Source organism: Falco naumanni, chromosome 3 (assembly GCF_017639655.2).
Source record: "Falco naumanni isolate bFalNau1 chromosome 3, bFalNau1.pat, whole genome shotgun sequence".
NCBI lineage: Eukaryota > Metazoa > Chordata > Aves > Falconiformes > Falconidae > Falco > Falco naumanni.
In genome coordinates, this window is record NC_054056.1 from 25,142,264 (window position 1) to 25,162,348 (window position 20,085).

The following is a 20,085-nucleotide window of genomic DNA, read 5'->3' on the forward strand; positions in this document are numbered from 1 at the left end:
CCAGACCTAGCAGAAATATTGTATGTATTTCATTGTTCTGAATTCAGATGTGGACTTCACCAGAGTTCAAGGAATATTTGTACCCAAACATGCGATCTAGGCACATTTGTAGGAAACAGCATTATTAAAAATTAATCTTCATAAATACAGAATCATATTTCCGTGGCATGGAAACGTAAGTGGTTTGTGATCTCCTGCTGTTCTTCATATAGTGCTGCAATAATATGTTTTGTCCTTTTCTCAAACAACCCTACTGCTGCTGTGCTGTGGAATACTACTGACGACTATTAAAATAACACAGTTAACAGGCAAGAGTTGTGAGATACGCGTATACACAGATGGGTAGAGAGAGAGGTGGGGAGAACAGTGTGTCCCAGGTGAGTGTTGGATCTTTTTCCTTATAAACAACTGTGGCTTTTGTTTTCCTGACATCAGCCTGTTTCGTTAATAAGTGGTTATTCGCCTGTCCTGATGCAAGCCTGCTGTATATTCCCCAAGCTGAAGAAGAATCACAGATTCTGTTAAGAGTAGTTTTCTAATTGAAGTAGAAAACTGCAATTATTTTGGCAAATCCTCTAATTAGCTGGTGGTATTAACAGCCATCGTTGGTCAGGTACTGCTCTCAGTACCCCAAAGCAACCCCTTTATTCTCAAGTGGGACACGGAGATGTAAACAAAGACAGTATCTCCACTTTACTGTCCTGTAATTAAGTGGAACAGAGTAGGGAAAGGACATGACCAATGTAAGATCACTTAAAATGTCTGAAAGCCTGAAAACAAAGCTAGCTTTGCAATAAACCCAACTCAGAAAAATGAAGTACTTTTTGCTGGAGCATCAAATTTACCTATTCTTAATACATTTGATTGAGGCTCAGGTACATCTGGTACACACGTAACTTTGATCAGAACTGTCATAGGTGAAGCTCTCCCAGAATTTCAAAAGCACTTCATTAACATCAAATTGAGCCTATTAATTATACCTACATTATACCCCTTGAAAAACTGACGCCACAAAACCATACCTAGGGGTGTATTTTTCAAGACCTGCTACTCTCAAACAGCAAGGTAGTCCAAACGCTGAGACCGCCAGCCTGCTGGCAGCTCCTGAAATCCCGTCTAGCTCTGTGCTCACCGAGGCAACAGCAGACCGTCCCCTTAGCCCCCTCCTCGGAGCCATCAGGCTGAGACAGCCACAACTTCACTACAAACAGAACCGCTTCAAACTGGCGCGCTGCTGTCAGCAGCGGGACACGTGGATGCACACATATCGTCAGAACATTCTAATGCTCTGAAATAGGTTAATCAAGGAAGCCACTGTTCAGCAGGAGAGTTTCTTTTCTGTCTCTGTAACAGACTGGTGCTGCCAGCACTGAAAATAGTGCCTGCCTGGTTTTCTATACTGACTCTTTTCCATGGATTTCCTCCATTTCTACCATGCTGCTCCACACTGCTCCTTGAGCTTAAAGCAGCGTGCAAGTCTGACAGGCTATTCTGTCCGATCCACTTTGTGCGGTTTCACCTGCCTGAATGTTCCCATGGAGGTCTGAAGCCATTTGCAACCCAATCCATCCGCACTGCCCGGGCACTTCCCTCAGGAATGCTCAAAAATATCTGGGAGTGTTCCTGGGCACCTCTGAACATCATGGTGTGAAGCAACATCCAGATAGGCAAAATACCGGGAAGTGCGGTGAAAATTTTTACTCTTCCTTAGCTTCACGGCCACTAAGCATTTCAGTTGCAACTGATTCCGATAGGAATTGTCCATCTGAAACTCCTGATAGGCTTTGACAATCCCAGCGAGGCGGGAAGAGCACGTGCCTCTGCACATTAGCACGTGGCTGGAGGAAACACGGCTTCCCTGCTGAATCCCATGCTGCAGCACGAGCAGGCTGGCACAATTAGGCACCTTAAAAGGGCCCCACAATCACTTCACATCTCATTACCGTTATTATCACCAGTATTTCGATTTCACTAGCAACCCTGCAAATCTAGCAAAACATTTAGGGCCTTTTCATTGTCTGTATTTTTGGGGAGCAATAATCAAATAAGCAAAAAAGATCCTAAATTACTGGTGTCTCACTGCAAACCTTCAAGCAGCAGAAACCAGAATTGTACTATTATTATGTGCTCCATTGCCTTTGCTTCTACTCAGAGTCATCCAATTCATAAATTCAATTTAAAAGTAATATAAAATATGCATATGTTTACATAACCCAGGCTAAAAATGTTCTACAAATGGCCAAGAATGGGAATGGCCTTTAAATTACATAGCAAAAATAACAAATTAAAATAAAACATGGATAGTACGAACTACAACATACACCATTTTATGCCTGTCTGACTTGTTCCAGCTTACTGAGCTATGCAGTATCTTTATATATATATATATTTATATTTACTTTTTAAGTATATATATATATCTTTCTATCTCCCTTGAATAAAGTTGCTCTGGATGGTTCACTCCCTTAATTGAGTGATTACATGTTTCTCAATACACTTAACCTCATACAGTAATTGGTCACATCAATCCACACCTAGCATGTGTTGCTAAAGTATAGTTTATGTGCTACAAATCTTCAGGATATGGATTTTGGCTAGGTTTTTAAAACTAGAAAGAGGAAAGTATGAATGAGTGCGTGCGAACAGTGCTTCTTATCTTCAACCACTGAGCACAGGTTCACTTCAGTTTAGGAGTTAGCTTGACAATTAAAAGACATGTAACTGAACAGACTAAATTGGACTGGAAGAACACTGGTTTGGGGCAACATTTTCACTTTATTTACAATGCCAGCATTACCCAACCTGATGAACTTAACAGGAAATACCTAGACATAACTGCAAGCAAAACTGACTGGAGATATTTGGAGTAAAGGTGTAAATCAAAGTACAACTTGATCTTATGTAAGCAAAAGTTGATCGTTATTTGCTGCTTTGCGTTATCCAGATGGTATTGGTGCTAACTATTAAAAAAAAAAGGGAAAGATCACACATAGCTCTCATAAAGCTGACTGCAAAATAAAATGAAGTGAAATCTTAGCCTAGCACTGCTCTGTGGCTTGCATGACTTCAAGGCAACCTGTGCTTTGTTTATCCACTCCTAGCCTGCCCACTGGGCTGCAGGACAGGAGACAAGCTGAGAAAATGCTGTGAGCCACGGGCCTGGCCCTAGCTGCCTTCCCGAGACACCCAAGGGCAAGTGCTTGCAAGTACAGCTTGGACGAGGCTGTGCTGGTTGTCTCTTACCGTTTCTTCACTGTGGGAGTTATCCTCTGGGCAAATCCAGGACTTCTGTAGGCATTTTACCTGATGTGAAAGGGCTGAAAGGTAAGCGATGAACCACCCCGTGTCTATTGTGCACGCCGTGTTCCTGCCATGGGTAAAATCATCTTCTGCTGTTGGTTCCTGCAGCGAACACGATACTGTCGAGAGCTGCCTGGGGCATCTCTGGCAGGAAGAAGTGGAGACTCGACCTGCACTGTGTTGAGGAAGCTGCTATCTGACTTAAGGGTTTTCCCATGATATGGAGTATGGAAAAATGAAAGAAAATCCTCCAAGGGTATGTTTTGAGCAATCTCAATGCAGACAGTATTGGAAGAATGGAAAATAGCCCGGGTGTTAGTAAAATACAGCAGACCACTGGCTGAAGAGGATAACTAAAGTATGAAAATGATCTCAGGCAGATGGCAAAACGACACGGGTCAGTGTGCTCACGTCAGCTCAGGACTGGTTCCAATTTTTTAAAATCTTGTCAACTGCTTAATTTATATTTCCTAGCCTAATACTTACTGAAATTTAATTAAAGTGGTGTTTGGATTTAAGCATTCCACCACAATATTAGCTACCCACTCAGTACAGCGCTGCTCTCGTCAGAGACGTACTGATTGTGGTTTACACAGCACTCGCTGCTTCTCCACAGAGGGCTGATTGGTCCCATGATGCTCATGCTCTTCCTGATTTCCAGCTGTTACATTTCATTAAGAGACAGCTAAAATTGCCTCAGTGGTTTCCTCATATTACTTTTCCACATAAGCAGTTGGTTCGATTACCATGGGGATGCCACAGAGTCAGGAACAGGATGAGAGGTGGCTCTTGAGACTCCCTTCCTACACAGAGGTAGTCCCACTTCAAAAGACTTTGGGAAACACTCACATGAGCAACTAACAAATGAAAATGACTAACGAACTTCTGCAGACTAATGGGACCCATGCATTTTCATTATTCAAGCAAAGTGAAAGAGGAAAAATTAAGCAAATGATGACCCAGAAATCAGCACTTTGTAAACAATTTCCCCTTTGTTATTCAACAACACAATTTTGTTCCACAGTTACCTCCTCTAATAAATGGCATGCATCTTTTGTGTTCTTCCTTCCTTGAGAACATTGCTTAAAATGGTCTTCTCACTAGCTGGAGTGCCCTAGATATGCAGCAGAAAGTCTCCTGCCTCCACCACATTTTTACATAGCATCAGGCCTGTTGTCACTGAACATAATGAGATTTTACCACCGTGTTTAGCAGCCAAAAAAGTGCCCTACATCGCCTGCTGCAAGGAGCCAATGTAGCAAGGGACAGCACTCAACCACATGTATAGATTTGAGGGAAAAAAGTAGGACATAAGCACATATACATAAAGGCTTTACAGAACTAGCAGGTGTTACATGAATAGGAAGACTCTACCCTACTTGCTACAAATCAACTATAATACGGATCTAGGGCTCCTGAACATGAGCCCTCCTTTTATCCAGCTTCTCTGCAGCACAAGAGGCATCATCGGACCAGCAGCAGAAGTACTTCACTTAGCCCATACCTTGCCACATGTGCTTGGAATAGCTATCGCTTTGTTCATCTTAAATCTACAGGGAGTTTCAGACCAAAGCTGCACACTAATTTATTCATAATATGCATACCAGTACCATGTTTGCTCTAACACTGGCTAAGAGAGAGCTCTGCTCTTCTACAGATACTGCTGGGTTTTATTAGATAGTGCAATCCTCAAAGCCCGTCTTCTGTTCCTCCCGTTTATCTGTGCAGTGAACTATGATTTGGCATATTTTCAATTAGCACAGAAGGGGAGCGTCTCAGATCTCTTCCCCTGTGGCTTTTCTATCCTGTGTATTCGCAATGTTCACTTTTACGGTCTCCCCTTCTAGGAATGCAAGGAAAGAAAACAGACCAATATAACTCATATCGCAGCGTGGGGTATCAAGGCTGCTCAAAAACACACGGTATTTCCTGGATGAAACCATGTTACCAAGACAACAGATACCACACACAAAAGCCACTCTCTCCCTCAGGATACGTAATTCCAGGTAAGATCTTGGTCAAATACAACTTCTTTTCCTCTGTGGTCATTTTGATGATCAGGACCCCAGGAGGAAGATGTCTATCCTGAAGAGCTCGGAGCCAGCTCAATGCAGCAAATGAACCAGTGCCAGAAGACAAGGAAGAAATTGTAAAATTGCTACCTCCTCGCTGGCAGCAGGGGCTCCGGTCCTCTGGGAACTCAGGTTCAGATGGGAGAGCCCACGTGATGCTGTCAGTGGTTCCCAGCTGATGGGAGGTAGCGGTGGGGGGGCTGGCTCATGACCTACTGCAAGAGGACCTCAGCTAACTCCCTCTTGCATCAACAGATGCATCAACAGATGCAAGAATGCTAACTACATGTCCTGACCAAAATGCGAATCAGCATTAAATTTGTTAATTCAGTGGCACCAATTCAGGCCTCAGCTGCCTGCGTTCACGAGGTGTGGCACTATGAATGACACAGCTGAGCCTTGGCTTGAGCGAAGGGCAGTCACTCAAACGAGGGCAGTCGAGTTAAGCCAGTCTCACAACCCTTGCAGTGAAATCAGAAAATGGACTAATCTGCTAGACTAACAAATGGGGGGATTTTGATTGGTTTTGTCAGCTGCTTGCGGTGCGTTTTAGCCTGCAGGAACGTTGTCTGCACATTAATGCCAGAAATACCACAGCCTCACTGGTCTCTCATTTCAGCACGATGCTTTTGCAGATTCAGATGCAAAAAGTCAACATCAATATTTAGAGGTAGCCATTCCAAACTACAAGCTTTCTGGGGCGTAAACATCGCGTCTAAATAAAAGGTAGTGTATGGACTTGATTACTACAAAGGATGAGTACGTGTGCTAGAAGAGCTCCTGCATCAGCGCTGCCAACATGGTAAGAGTCCCACGCTATGGAGATCAGCAATGGGTGCCCGACAGACTGTAGGGTCATTTAGATGCATTGCTAATTAAGAAGAGTAGCTGTCGCTGATTTCATTCTTTTAATTCATAAACGAATATACATGAGTTTTCTGTAATAATCTTCACTTTTTCCCTGAACAGGGTCTGTGAATTACCAAGACTGTATATTGGTGCATACGTACACCAAGTAATACTGTAAGCACACGTAGCAGGGGCTCCGACCCCACCCTGTCTCAGCAAAGAGATAGATGCAACGTGGACCAGATCCTGGCAAAGGCCAGTGCATAGTGCAGTGATTTATCCCATTATAGTGGAAGGAAACCTTCCCCCATAACGCTGAGCTCCCCTTCTAGAATGGACCGAGGCCATCCCATTACATCCACTCCTGGTGATGGTAGCGGTCTAAAAGCTCTTCATACCTGACTTACTCCCACCCAAAGGAAAAAAGCAGCTGTAGCAAAAGCTGAATGAGACTACAGAGATAAAACATTATAATTATCCTCTAGTTAGTAAGTAAATAAAAGCCAGAAAGGATTTATAGAGTCCTTCAATTATTGGATTGTTATCAGAGAACACAACAGTTCGGCAGCAGTAGAGGATTTAGAGCTGACAGGGGTTATGGTGGGCATTCACCTGCCCCATGAAAAATAAGTAGACCAGTTATTTATTCTGCAATTAAGATACCACTTGCCTTTGGCGTTGTTCATTCCAAGCTAATTTGGGCACCCATAGTATTTCCAATACTATTAATTCAAGGGCTGAATGAGAAACGATCCAAAGGGTAATTATGGATGTTTGTGACCTACTAGGATGAAATACTGCAAAAAGTCATCTGTTTGCAGAATTCAGAATCTTAGATCTTGTCTGCTTTTGTGCTCTTCCTAACTAGTAGGACAGGCTGTAATTTCTTGGAAATAAATCACAGAACTAGAAAACCAACTATTTTCTAAGATGTTGTTCTAAAGTAACCTGGATGAATATGGCTAAAGCCTGACCCCTCAAGAAAGCTACTGAGAAGACTGAGGAAACGCACTTTTGCTTATCAGTAAGCAAGGGGCATCACACAAAGAGCTCCAGATGCTGCTGCGCAGCCTCTGTACAAATCCCAAAATCAACTGAAAAAAAATCAGAAAAACTGAATAAGTTGTTCTCTCTCAGGGGTCTGACCCAAATCCCGCAAACGCCTGCAGAGAGCCATTCATGCCCTGGCTAACACCAAGCGCCTCAGGAAACTATGTCCCAACTCATTTACAACCCAAGTGGGGCAAAGGAGTGGAGCAGAGCTCTGTCACGCTGCAAGGAGCACTGGAACGCTCAACAGGACCCTGATAATGCAATCGGGTTGGCCACTGCCCCTCCAGAACCTCTGCCTTTTGTTTTCCCTCCTTGTTTTGACTTGCTGCCCTCTGCTACACCCACCGTAGCATGGGGTTCTCTTTGGAGTGCAGCTACGGAAGGTTTTGCATTTTTAAAAAGGGAGGAAAAGCTTCCTGCATTCTCAGCTGTCCTGCAGCTATGATACAATTAGTTACAGGCAAATATAATCTCTGTTAAGTTTTACTTACGTCTAATTCCTGTCCTCCAAATAATGCCATGTCACTAATACCTTCTCCTTTTTACCTTCCTCTTTTCAAAGCAAACAGAAGAGTGAGGACACACAAGGATTCTCCATTGATCATAAAATCCCAGATCATTTCTATAATTTCTCAGTAGTTCCCTGTTCTGATCCTTGCCTTCCTTACAGAATTACATTTGATGAGAGGTGTTCCACACATTTTGGAGTCAAGGCTGAGGTTGTAAAAGGATGCCAGGTGCATTGCCACTCCTCCCAACTCATCACCCAGCCTAAAAGCAGAACAGCCGAGATGTCCTTTCCTGTACCAGCCAGCCGATGCCTGTTTTCTCCCATCCCCTCCTGCGCACTTCTAGCAGCAGCAGCAGCAGCAGCTTTCTTGTCTTTCTCTGCCCTAGTTGACAACTTCACTACCTGTTTCTGACTTCAGCCAACTTTGGTGACAGGACAAAAGACCATAAATTTGTTATGTTTCTAAAGTTCAGAGAAATTGGGAGGATGGTTAGAGAATATTGGTCCAAACTGCCATTCCTAGGCTCAAAAAGATCCAAGAAGGAGCAACCCCTACAAAACTGGGTTTCATAAGTTCTGTCGGTCATGGAATTATTGAGTTATTTGTTTCTCCCCACAACTATAAACTAAAATGGTCCACAGGAGATGATGTACAAGAAGCCACTAGCTGGTAAGAAAAAACACCACCACTCAGGCATATCTGAACTTTAGTCCAAATGCCATCTGAATATTTAACTCCTGGCCAATTACATCTTTTTTTAACTGATGTTCAATTTACCTATAGCATATTTTCTCATTAGGTACAGAATGGGGAGGAATGCCACTATGACTACTTAATACAGGCTTGATCCTATGCCCGGGAAAACCAGAGAAAATCCAATGATAATTTTTATGGGGCTTTCGATCAGGTCCATAAAGCACATTGGCTATTAGAGGTACATGTACCATTTTGAAAATGTAAGTGCCAGCACAGAAGTGTAAATGCAGTATTGATTCTTGATGATGGTGATAGAAAATTCACGGGCTTCCAAGTGTTCTTGAGGCAAAACTTAAATATAAAAGGCTGCAAAAGTGCATTTTCAGGACATGTGCAGATCCTGGAAACATTTTAGCCTGCAGACATTGCTTACTACTGCAAAGAGCTGAGCACCCACCGAGTCCCATCATCTTCTGTTGGAACAAAGCACCTCAGAAGGGAGATTGTGCGGCTGGCAGAAGCCTTGGTGGCCTGCACTTATAAGCAAAGGCTTTTTGTATTCAGCAGTCACCTGCCAGGCACCCTGTGCCCAGCAAAGGCAGGGGCAGAATTCATCAGCTCCAGCAGGATGAAAATCAAACCCATCGTCAACCATTTTCAGCACAAATGTGTGTCAGCGCCTTCAGGCAGAAGCGTATCTGGGCACTTTTTGGACCTTCCTCAGAGTTCTGCTTATCTATGCACATTCAGCTGTCAGCCCTGTGCTACTTTTAACTAAGGAATTAATGAAGTGCGTGTGGAGACCATGAGCTCCCTGTAAAACAGGGAGGTGAGGGACTGGTGCTTTCAGACTCCAGCAGTAGCTAGTTGCAAACATAACTCACCTAGTAGCTTCTCTTTCAAAACAGGCAAATGATGCTTTGGTTAAGATGAAAAAGTATGATTCACCACAGCAGAAGGAGCCTGTTTTGATAAACAGAATTGTTTGTGATGGGCTGATTAACTTGGAGAGATGCATATAGAGCTCTGAAGATATAAAGGACCGAGAGTGTTAATCATCAAATTAAAACCCTTCAAAGAGGAACTAAGGTCTGTTCCTTCAAAAATCTAGATGCACACATCCAGCTGCAAAGTACGAGACCAAGATACCCCGTTTTTCAGCCCAGAAATGTATACCTGGTACTCCACCAAGAACAAAAGGAATAGCGAGTGACGTTCAGCATCACGGATCTATTCTACCACTGCTCTTGTCTAAAAGTGTGGGACATCCTGTAGATAATGAACAACTCAGACGTAGTTAACAACAGACAGTATTACATCTTTGGCCTATACAAATAAATGGAAACTAAAATAAGTTTTTTTTAAAACTACTCCAATATTCTTTACAGAGACATCATGTGATGGAACTGGAACATTCCTCTAAAAAATTAATTGGTATCAATAATGCAAATTATAAATATTCGGAAAATCTGTAAGTTTCTTCAAAAGAGTGAGTTTAATTTGTAACAAGAACTTGAATTCCCCTCCCCCCCCCCATGCTTTTAGTTTCCAAGACATTTTTCTATAGTCACGTAGGGTTTTTAATCATCCTTTGTGTTACTGGGATCCAAGATTCTCTCTGACTTGACTTAGTGAGCTGCAGTTCTGAAGAAACCCTACACACATGGACAGACTGACCAAATAAAAAGGAGGAGACCTGCTGAAACCACCAGTCAACACCAGGAATGTAATAATGTGCAGGCGCTGTTTGCAACAAGACTGGGATGGGTTAGCAGCAAATTTGGAAGAGAGCACAACAGCTTTCTCTCTTCATTAAATGCTCTAATCACCACCTCTGGCTTCTTATGCACAGTCAGTCCCTTGAACCAGTCCGAGTAACCAGGTGTAGCTCCCACTGACCTGAGCCTCTCCATCCCATCTCTTCCGACCCTTTCCTGCACACCAGCTCCTGTGGCTGCTTACGTGGGCGCTCAGGAAAAGCAATCTGAGTTAAATAATTCAAGAAGGATCACCAATGCCACATTAAACACTTGCGTGGCCATTTTAATTCAGAAATGAATTCGCCTTAATGAATTACAATAAAAAGGATTTTATGAACTGAATAAACATCCACCCAAGGGTTTATGGTGATATAACTAATCTGTTTCATATTTATGGTTTAAATAATTCAAGTTACAATGTATAAACAAGCTGTAGCATAAAGTAGGTTTAGTCCAAGATTTCTAAGAAACTGTTCTTCATCAAGCTAACTTTGATTCCCAATTCGTAATCTGATTTTTCCTATTAAACCTCTGTACACACGGCAATTCAGTTTCTCTTTCTAGCAACTATTTATTATTCCTCAACATATTAGCCCCAGCAGCTGTGGAAAGAGCTCATGAAGCTAATGGTTTTGTCTGGGTGACTGCCATCCCTGTCTCAAGTCCCCATGGACCTGGGATTCCCATCCCCGCTGCCAATACCCTATACATCTAGCTGTATGTGCCTTTCTAATGCAGCTGACAGGCACAGAGATAAAGGGCAGCTACTACAATTAGAAAATGCCATGTGATTGGAGTCACTGGGCTGCACGTTCACATCACCATCCCAACCCATTTCCCCATCACACCATGGGTCAGGTGTCAACTGGGTCAGTGGATCAGCAGGGCTCACTGGGGGCATCGCCACGCTGGCCTGGGGGATCACTGCTTCATCTCCCCACCCTGGGAAACACCCAGCAAGAGCAAAGCGGTATTCTAGGAACAAATCTTCCTCAACAGCGCTTCCCAGTGAAAACATCTAACAAATTTCCCTTTCGGAAACTACCCGGCAGTAGCCTTGGAATGACAGGGAAGGTTTTCCTCTGTCGTTCTGGGAGCCAGGGGACCACGCTCACCTCTGACCAAAGAGTAGGGGAACCGGCGGAGTCTCTGGACAGATGTCGCCAGCCTGGGCACCTCTGCGGTGCCACCAATGGGCTCTGCCGAGTCTCCAGGTATGCCCCGCACAGCACAGATGACGGGTGACAACTTTGCATGGCGACATTCAATGGCTGTTGCTTTTATGGAATAACAAAAATGACCCAGGGCATGAGTTGCTTAAAAGCAGGATCCTGCAACCAGCCAGCATGCTGCCAGAAAGGACCTGCAGCTTTTTTTTGGGTCACTGGGATAACCTGGCACTACAGCTGCCCACTATCACTCAAGTCCTTGTTCTCATCACAGACCAGATGCCTCATGGCTCCGTGTCGCTGTGAAATGTTGCTGTTTCCTCCCCCATCTTTAAAAAGGGCAGTGAAAACCTGAAGAACAAAAGCCAACAGACTGAGAAGTAGTAATTAATTTCCATGCTTCAAATGCAATCTAAAAATAAAACGCAGCTTCAACGCATGCTGTTGGTAAATGAAAGCCTTCTAAAATAATGTCAGGGCCCAGTCTGATGAAGAGTGTACGCTCATGAGTCATGGCAACACCAGCTGAGGCTATACAACAATTTTTTTACACAAAAATGAGCTTCTTCCAAACACACCCGTTCTCTCTCCCCACAACCAGATACTCCATTATTGCCAATTCATTGGTAAAACACTTCTTAAAACATCTCCAATGTCATTCTCTAATCCATTTACCATACAGAAGCTCCTGCTATTAACAGCATCTATTTTTCAATCCTCAAAACTGGCTGTAAATTCTCTAATGGATTAATTGTATTATTATATTATTTTAACATGAATGCATTGTTACTGAATTATGTTGCAGCATTACAGTCTGGGCAGCCTCTATAATCTTCACGGCAGCTGGAAATGTCATTAGCATAAAACCCAAACAGGCTCATTAAACATCCCTTTCCAGTTAGAGGGGACATATTTAAGGGCCTCAGCTGACATGTTCCATTAGAGCTGGCATGGGGCTAGAACGCTCCCAAAACGCATTTTTCAGTCCAGCTAAGCAAAGTCCACTTCTTAAACCTTAGAAATGTTCTGCAGCAGAACTCAGGAGGAGATACCAATGCTGCTCTACAGTGGAACACACGCTCCTGGGGGAGGGATTAAATCCCCCATCTTTGAACCAGGAGCTTCCATTTGGCAATTCAAGTATGAAAATATACAAACGCTTTAACTGCCTTCAGTGTACAAATCAGATTTGCAACTTCCAAACACATTTGAATTCTTTGAATCTGCTTAAAATGACACATCTAAACCCACTGATAATTTATAATTCCAGCAATAAAGAAGCCAACATCACCCTCTGCTTTCCCTTGCTATGAAGTGCCTTCTCCCACCATAAGCTTGGGGCTGTTTATCTAATTGTGTGGCTGAAAATGACCACTGGCTTTAAAAAAACCTCTCTGGATCTTTGGTTCCACAGCAGTAAGCAGATACACAGGCTAGTTTTTCTCCCTCTGTGGAAAGGCAAAAGGTCAAATTTTCGACAAGTTGCCTGAAGTTTTGCATGAAATCTGGTTCAACTTCTGGCCAGATTCTCAAAAGACACTAAGAAAACGCTAGTGCAAGAGAGAGAAGAGAAGCCATGGGCAATCTGCATTTAGACCTAAAATATATATTTTTTTTACTTTCAAAATAAAGAATACATCAAGTGTGTAATTTTGGATCAATGTGAAAAATAAAACTGAAAATGCATTATAATTTTTTATTCAGTCCTTGAGCTCAAGCAGTGTACTGTTTCAGCCGACCTAAAATACAAACGTTTTCCTGTCTGCCACATCACTTTATATTTCAAATTCAAATTTTTAGCTATACTTGTTAATATCCAGTTGAAATTTGTAAGAGAAGTGTAAATTCAAATAAAAACTGTTCTAACATTCATCTAGAAAATATGCTTATTTTCTGGAATTTCCTTCAGATAAAAATATTTGCTTCAGTCAACGTGCATTTGTGAAGAGCCCAAGACCCTGCAAAGTGGCACTTCTCTTCAGAGCACGAGAATTTGTACTTCCCTCAAAAAAACCCATGAAACAGTTAATGAAGAAGCACTTATTAACTCTGAAAAGTGGCTGCAGTGTTGGGTTTTAACAAAATGGGAGCTCCTTTTTGGAAGCCCGGACTAAGTTTTACATCAGAGCTGTTTCTTTCTCTTCTCCCCAAATCTTGGAAAAGATCAGCGATTTTTGGCAACGTGTTGGTGCTCTGTGAGCTGCTCCAGCACAGCAAAACTACCTGGTTGGGACCAGCATCCAGATGGCCTGCTCACTCTCCCACTTTGAAAGGGCTGTTGGGGGTTTTCCAGTCTTAGTAACAGGCTTCGTCACAGATAGAACAGGATTTTTAGGGTATTTCAGGCTTCAGGGTAACTTCAGACCCAGCTACGCTGAAGGGGAGACCCTGCTCTCGTGCTCAGTGCCGACCCAGAATCACATTTCCAGGTTGTCAGAATAACAGGGTGAAGGAAGAAAAACTGTAATTACCTCCGTTCTCCACTCCTAAACCTAGAGATAGTCTGGCCTCAAAGTATAAGAGGAATTCTAACTGAAATACTAATACCTTCAACATGGGATCACAGTAGTTACTAAATAAAAATCTGGAGAACAGAACGGGATCATCAAGTGCTTTGAAACACAGTTGTTATCCTCGTTAGCCAACGACCCAAACAAAGCCACTGCTTTCAAAGTACAGGCTAAACCCAGGACCTTTGTGGGCAGATTTCAATAACCTGGTAGGCACTTGGAGAAAACACCCCCAACCTTTCCATCCCAGACCACCTCCCCAGAAGCAGAGGCAAGGGCAGGAATGTTTGCAGGTTGTGCTTCTTCGCCTCCCCAGGCAAAGGTCTTGCCCAAATAATTTTTTTTTTGGCACAACTGCTTTAACAGCCTGAGAGTTTTACATAAGAAAACACAAGAGGCCATCCCTGGCAAACCAGAAGGGAGTAGGAAGGTTGAAGAGCAGCACTGGCAACGTGTTACTGAATTTCTACTGAATGGAATACTCTGGAAAGCAAAGTTCAAAATATTTACCTACTGCAGTTAGAAATAATGGGCAGTAGGAATAAAATGATCTGGATAGGGTTTATGCAGTTCCTCTAATTGCACAGATTTGCCACATTTTGTTTTCTTCTTGTTATTCATCAGAAACGTTGAAAGTCCTTGCCTCTAAGTGTTGCCAAATTTAAACAAATCCCTCTGCTGACTGGGAGACTTAACTTATATAAACACATTGACATATGAAGTTTTATAGAGCACATTTTTAAAAATTCCAGTTAGAAAAAACAAAGCACCAAGGCTTAGCATGGAAAAGAATAGCATCTGAGCATACACTGAATGGCTGTTTCAACGCAGATTCTGGGAGTGGGGCAGCTAAAGGTTGCATGAGTGGATTTTGGTTTGGTACGCTTGATTTTCTTTAAATGGCCTGAACGAGAGTGAAAGTAAACACATGTACACCTTCCCTAAAATGCAAGCCCAGATGCTCCCTGTCGTGGCACTGTCTACACAACTGGGCTTCCCTACCCAGCGTGCAGACCTCATCTATTCCAGTTTAATAACTGCTAACAAGAGAAGATTGCCATCATCTGTAGAGACAACTGTTAAGAGTCTTACGGGTCCTAGGCAGCAGGTCAACCCACAAACCTGCTCTGAAAGTCCTGGTCCCTCAGCCCAGCCTTTCCCTACCCAGCTGGTGATGCCCGACTCTGCAATTTATCTCTTGGCTCTTCTGTTATCCTGGTCTGCTTTGTTCAGCCCCAGTCTTCATCCCTGCAGGCTCCCCAGTCCTACACCTTGAGACGGGTTCCTGAACACCAACTTCTACATTTTTACACTAAGCAAACAAAGCTTTAAATGAAGCAGGAGTGAGTCTTCCCTCTTCTCAAGAGGGCACCCCAAGCACAAGGCTAGGGAGTCCCTGTCACAGCTGTCTTTGGCCACAGAAGAGGGCACGGCTCGCTGGCTCATCCACAGGTTTTGGGGCCAGAAGCTGTGGCACCCAGAGGGCTGACCCATCCTCACTGCCCAGTGAAGAAGTTGTAAGTATTTCTAGGAGTGGGATCTGGGATGTGAATGAAGGGAGGTTTCAAAGTACCTAGGAGGAAAGGCTGAGTCTGACAGTTTGCCTTTTCTCTCTTTAGTATTACTGTCTCAGAAAACTGCCTGCTTGGCCACAGGCTGCTGTGGACTTCCTTCTGATATGGGACCTTCTCTGCTCGCTCTACAGGGTGCCCATGTCCCCCACCCACATATTACTGAATCCCTTGCCTCTCCTCCTTACAGCTGAGCTTTCTCCACACCCCTCAACTTCTCCTCACCATCTCCTGCTTTCCTCTTCTCATCCCAACCAGTTTCCTCCAAGTACAAATTACATGTTTCCCCCTCCCCTCTGCCCGAGCACTGCAACTCATGGGGGCAAGGACGGGGGAAGAGGCACACACCAGTTCTATAAAATGAAGGCCACCAGAAATGTGAAATGGCAAAACAAGACATTTTTCCCTATTCAGACTCCTGCAAGCAGCCAAAATGCTTTTTTTTTTTTCCTGAAAGGTAGTGAGCAGTTGGCTCTTGATGAATACAGCGATTGAAAACTCGAATAATATTTCAAGTAAGCCCAGAACCTATCTTCCCTCTGGCTTCTTTATTTCAGAAGCACTTCCCTCTTCAAAACATCACCAGGAAAGGACATTTCCCCAGCACGTGTACAGCACTGCAATAAAACAGCAGCACACCCAGGAACTGTTTTCAAACTCCCATCAAGGTGAGCAGAACAAGATCAAGGTATCAAAAACAATAACAAAGGTCTGGCTGAGGAGACGCTCAGCTTTCCCTCCTGCTATCTGCTTTGCTGATTCCCAGAGAGCCTGGGGTGGCTTTGAAAACCTTGTTCAGCCTCCTGGAGGCATCCCAGTTGCATCCAGCCAAGGACACGTGCTTGGGCAAAGAAAATTCACAGTTCTTTCCTGGCTTCTTCTGCCACAAGCGAGACTGCTCCTTATCAGTTATAAGAAACTGTCCCATCAACTGATATAATCTTGCTATTTTGAAGTTTGCCTGTGCTCCCAAAGCTAGAGTTGTCAGTTTTATCATACTGCTCATTGCTGTGAGGAGCTCTCAGCCCTCCACGGTAATAAAGGTTTCCACACTTTTTGTGCAAGATGAAATTTTAGGGGAGTCAAAAAGAACACTTCATACTTCTGACTATAGCATGAGCCTGGCTGAGTTTAATTTCTTTGTCTAACTCCCTGTATATAAAACTTCACTATCAGGAGCATTTGTATTGTACTGTGGGAGTTTTAGCATCCATCAAAGAATTTTCATTAGGACCTTCTGCGGTAAAATGAATTGCAATCCTGACGCTGAAAACCACTCTGTGCTGGGGGGAGCTTCACTTCTGTCCAAGAGGAGGATTAGTGTGAGAATTAACTTGCTTCTGGCCCTGCTGCAGTGCTCTGGCTCACACAGTATAATCTCCCTTCCCATTTGCTCTGAGATTGAGTGTGTCCATAGATGGAGCCCATCTGTCACTCATGGCGCACGTCCTCGACAACCTCCTTAATATTCCACCTTCCAGCAGATGAGGTCACTCGAATCAAACCCCAGATGTGGGCTCACCTGGCGCTTACCATCTGCAACAACAGACCACCCCATGGCATGATCTTTTCTACCTGCTCTGGCTGCTCTACAAAATACCTAATGATGATGCTCACAGACAGACCAGCTGCAAGGCAAAGGCGTTAAACACCTGCATCAAAACCCACGACTTTCACCTTCAAGACTAAGTCAGCACCAAGGCAATGTCAGATTTTGGACCTTTCTGCATAGTCACTACAGACCCAATGTACCCTATAAACACACAGGGTATATGAAACACGCATCCTCCCAACGTTCTGCTTGCTGGTGACAATGCAATAATGAAGATGGAGGATGGGGGACTTGTTAGGCTCAGACATCACGATGTGAGTATTGATGTGCTGAAAGGAACCCTATATAATAAGCATAACATTAAGGTCCTCCATCAATCAAATTACGGATTCTCTATCTCATCTTATGCAATTATCAGGTGTCAGAAAATAACTTTTCCTCGTATCCAAACTTTGCCCACTGCACTGTATTTTAAAGCATTCATCTCTGAAAAAATAATCAGAGCTTTTAGTCTGATAAAGATACGGATACAAAATGCTAGCCCTTGGCAATCTCAAGAAAAAGGCAACCTTTCAATGTTAAATATCAGCCTGACTGACGCTTTCTTCTAGTCCTCTCCCAGAGAAAACTCCCATTAATTTAAAAGGAAGTTTCAACAGATAAGGTCATGTGTTTCGACCCTTACCACTTTTGACATTCAAACATAATTGAATCTATTGTTGCAGCAAAAAAGAGCTCAATAAAATACTTGTATTAGTATTTATTTTTTGATAATTACTGATGTTCTATGCAGGTGGGAAACCTTGGGTGCATGCCTGTAGGACACTAATGGGAAAATTTTTTTCCAAGCGTCACATTTATCAGTGCACTAGAAGAAAATAAGCCTGTATTACAAAGTTTCATGCTGGCTCTCATTATGCCATGTCGCAAGCTTGTCCTTTGATTTATTATAAAAATTAAATGTATTTTCTCAGTGAGATCAGAAGTATTAGATGAGAGGTCATGGAAATGTTGGCAGAAAAATGCTAGTTTTCTGTGTGTAAAATCTTTTCTATTACACATCCTAGGTTCAACCAATGTTGCTGAATTGCCAAGGGGAGCCTGGTAGGATCCTGGTGGATTCCCAGTTCCCAGGGTTGAGGATGATGATCGGTTGGGTCCTCAGCTCTCATACAGTCCAGAAGTAAATCCCTCCCCCCCGCCTCCTGCAGGGTGCTCAGCAAATATGACATCCTTGTCAATTTTGCTGCAGTTAGTAGCAGGGGAGCTGACAGGAATACCAATTTTGTACAGCAGCTGCAGGATACTGTTAGCTTACTAGAAATGATTTTTTTTTAAAAAGAAGGTTTTGGATTCAACTGAGATCAAACCCCGTACTGCAATCGGCAAACATTCCTGCAACCTGGAGACCCAGCTTTTAAATTGGTTTTTCAGACACTGACGTCCCTCTTACTAGGGGAGGAGATGTGCTGACATGTCTGGTAAAGCTTCCTATTTCTCTGAGAAGGGGAAATACATGTCTTTACTCTGGTTTCAAACACTGTCTACTTTCCAAATGTTTTGGTAAATGAGGCAAATCAATGTAACACTTCTTGTAATCCCCTGAGCAGACTATGTAGGTGTATTTAAGCCAGCTTCAAACTCATCAGTCTAACCACAGCCAGTACGCAGCTCAGCCCGACCTGCTAGAGACTGGATAAACCATACAGATACAGACCAGGTGGGCTGGCAACTCATAGTACCTCCTAAACTGCCATGGTTATCCTCCTAGTTGTAACCAACTAACCGAGCATGCTGGAAGTAGCTTCAAAGTAGTTGTCACCACAGCATCCATGCATGTCTAAGAGCCACACGGTTTTCATAGAAATCCTGCTACACTGCACTATGGTTAGTGCCATAGCCTTTTTTTATTTATTTATTTTTTTTTCAGAAACGTGCCATTTTTGGTGACAATAGCTTCTCAGCCGTCAAGTCAAAAAATATGATCATCACTCAGAGTAATACAGCCATCTATTTCAATTCATTAGCATTTGCCTGACAAATTAAGAGACCAGCTTAAACAACACGCAGTAAAAAGCACCTTCAGGTATGAACCCTGAAACCCCCTTTTCTGCATTTAACCTCACGCAAGAATTCACACTTAGCTAAATGAGACTTCTTGTGCAATTATGGACCATTTTCAGGAGTACAGGCTTCTAGGTGCCAGAAGGCACAGTCAAGTCCTGCCTGAAAGCTTCCACTGTGCAATAAACAGGTCACAGAGCAACTGGGCTGTTATTCAAGCCTCTTCTGGCACTTTGAGGAGCAAGATCCTCACTGCTTTCTTTCTAGTTCTAGTGAGAACAATAAGAAATCAGAAGACAATTCTTTCCTCACAGACAGTCCAGGCTCAAGACTTGCAAAACCACATGTAGTAATTATTAGTCATCATGGAAGAACAAAGAAAAGAAACCTTCTAAACAGATCACAAAGCCTGAAAACAAACATGCCAGGTACAAACTTGCACCATGTGCATCAGTGCCTGGATCTGGGATCCTTGCTCAGACCACTTTACATATAAAACTACTTTTTTGCAGTTTTCCATACTTATTTTTTAATTAAGAAGAGCCTTAAACCAGAACTGTTAGAAAGCGATGGCAGAAGGAGGGGTGTGGTAGAAGGAGAGATTTGTTTTTCTCAGAAAACGAGTGACACATCTTTCCTGCCCAATGGAACAAATAATTTATGGTTACGCAAGTTACTCAACACAATGTCAACTCCTTTGTCATGTGTTTTTCTCGCTCCTCTGTTAGCACTTACAGGGGTTTGAATGTGGCTAAATCCTCCACGAATGCTGTCCTTTCATACTGCCGTTTCCTTTACCCATAATCTGCTAAATCACTGTAACAAGATTTCTTCTGGGTTACCCTCCAGCTCTAGCTGCAGAAGCTGAATATACAGCTTCAGTGAGCTGCTGCTTTAATTGTAGCGCACCCAACATGTTGTTCTGGGGTTTTTTTTAATAAGAAAAAGCTGGTAATAAAGCTAAACATCTCTTTGAA

At 43.1% G+C, this 20,085-nt stretch overlaps 1 protein-coding gene across 5 annotated transcripts in view; it reads right to left on the minus strand.

Annotated features, from left to right (window-relative positions):
• Positions 1–20,085, minus strand: part of PHACTR1 (phosphatase and actin regulator 1) — a 303,507-nt gene that overhangs the window by 109,174 nt on the left and 174,248 nt on the right. The gene's annotated exons all lie outside the window — the stretch shown is intronic.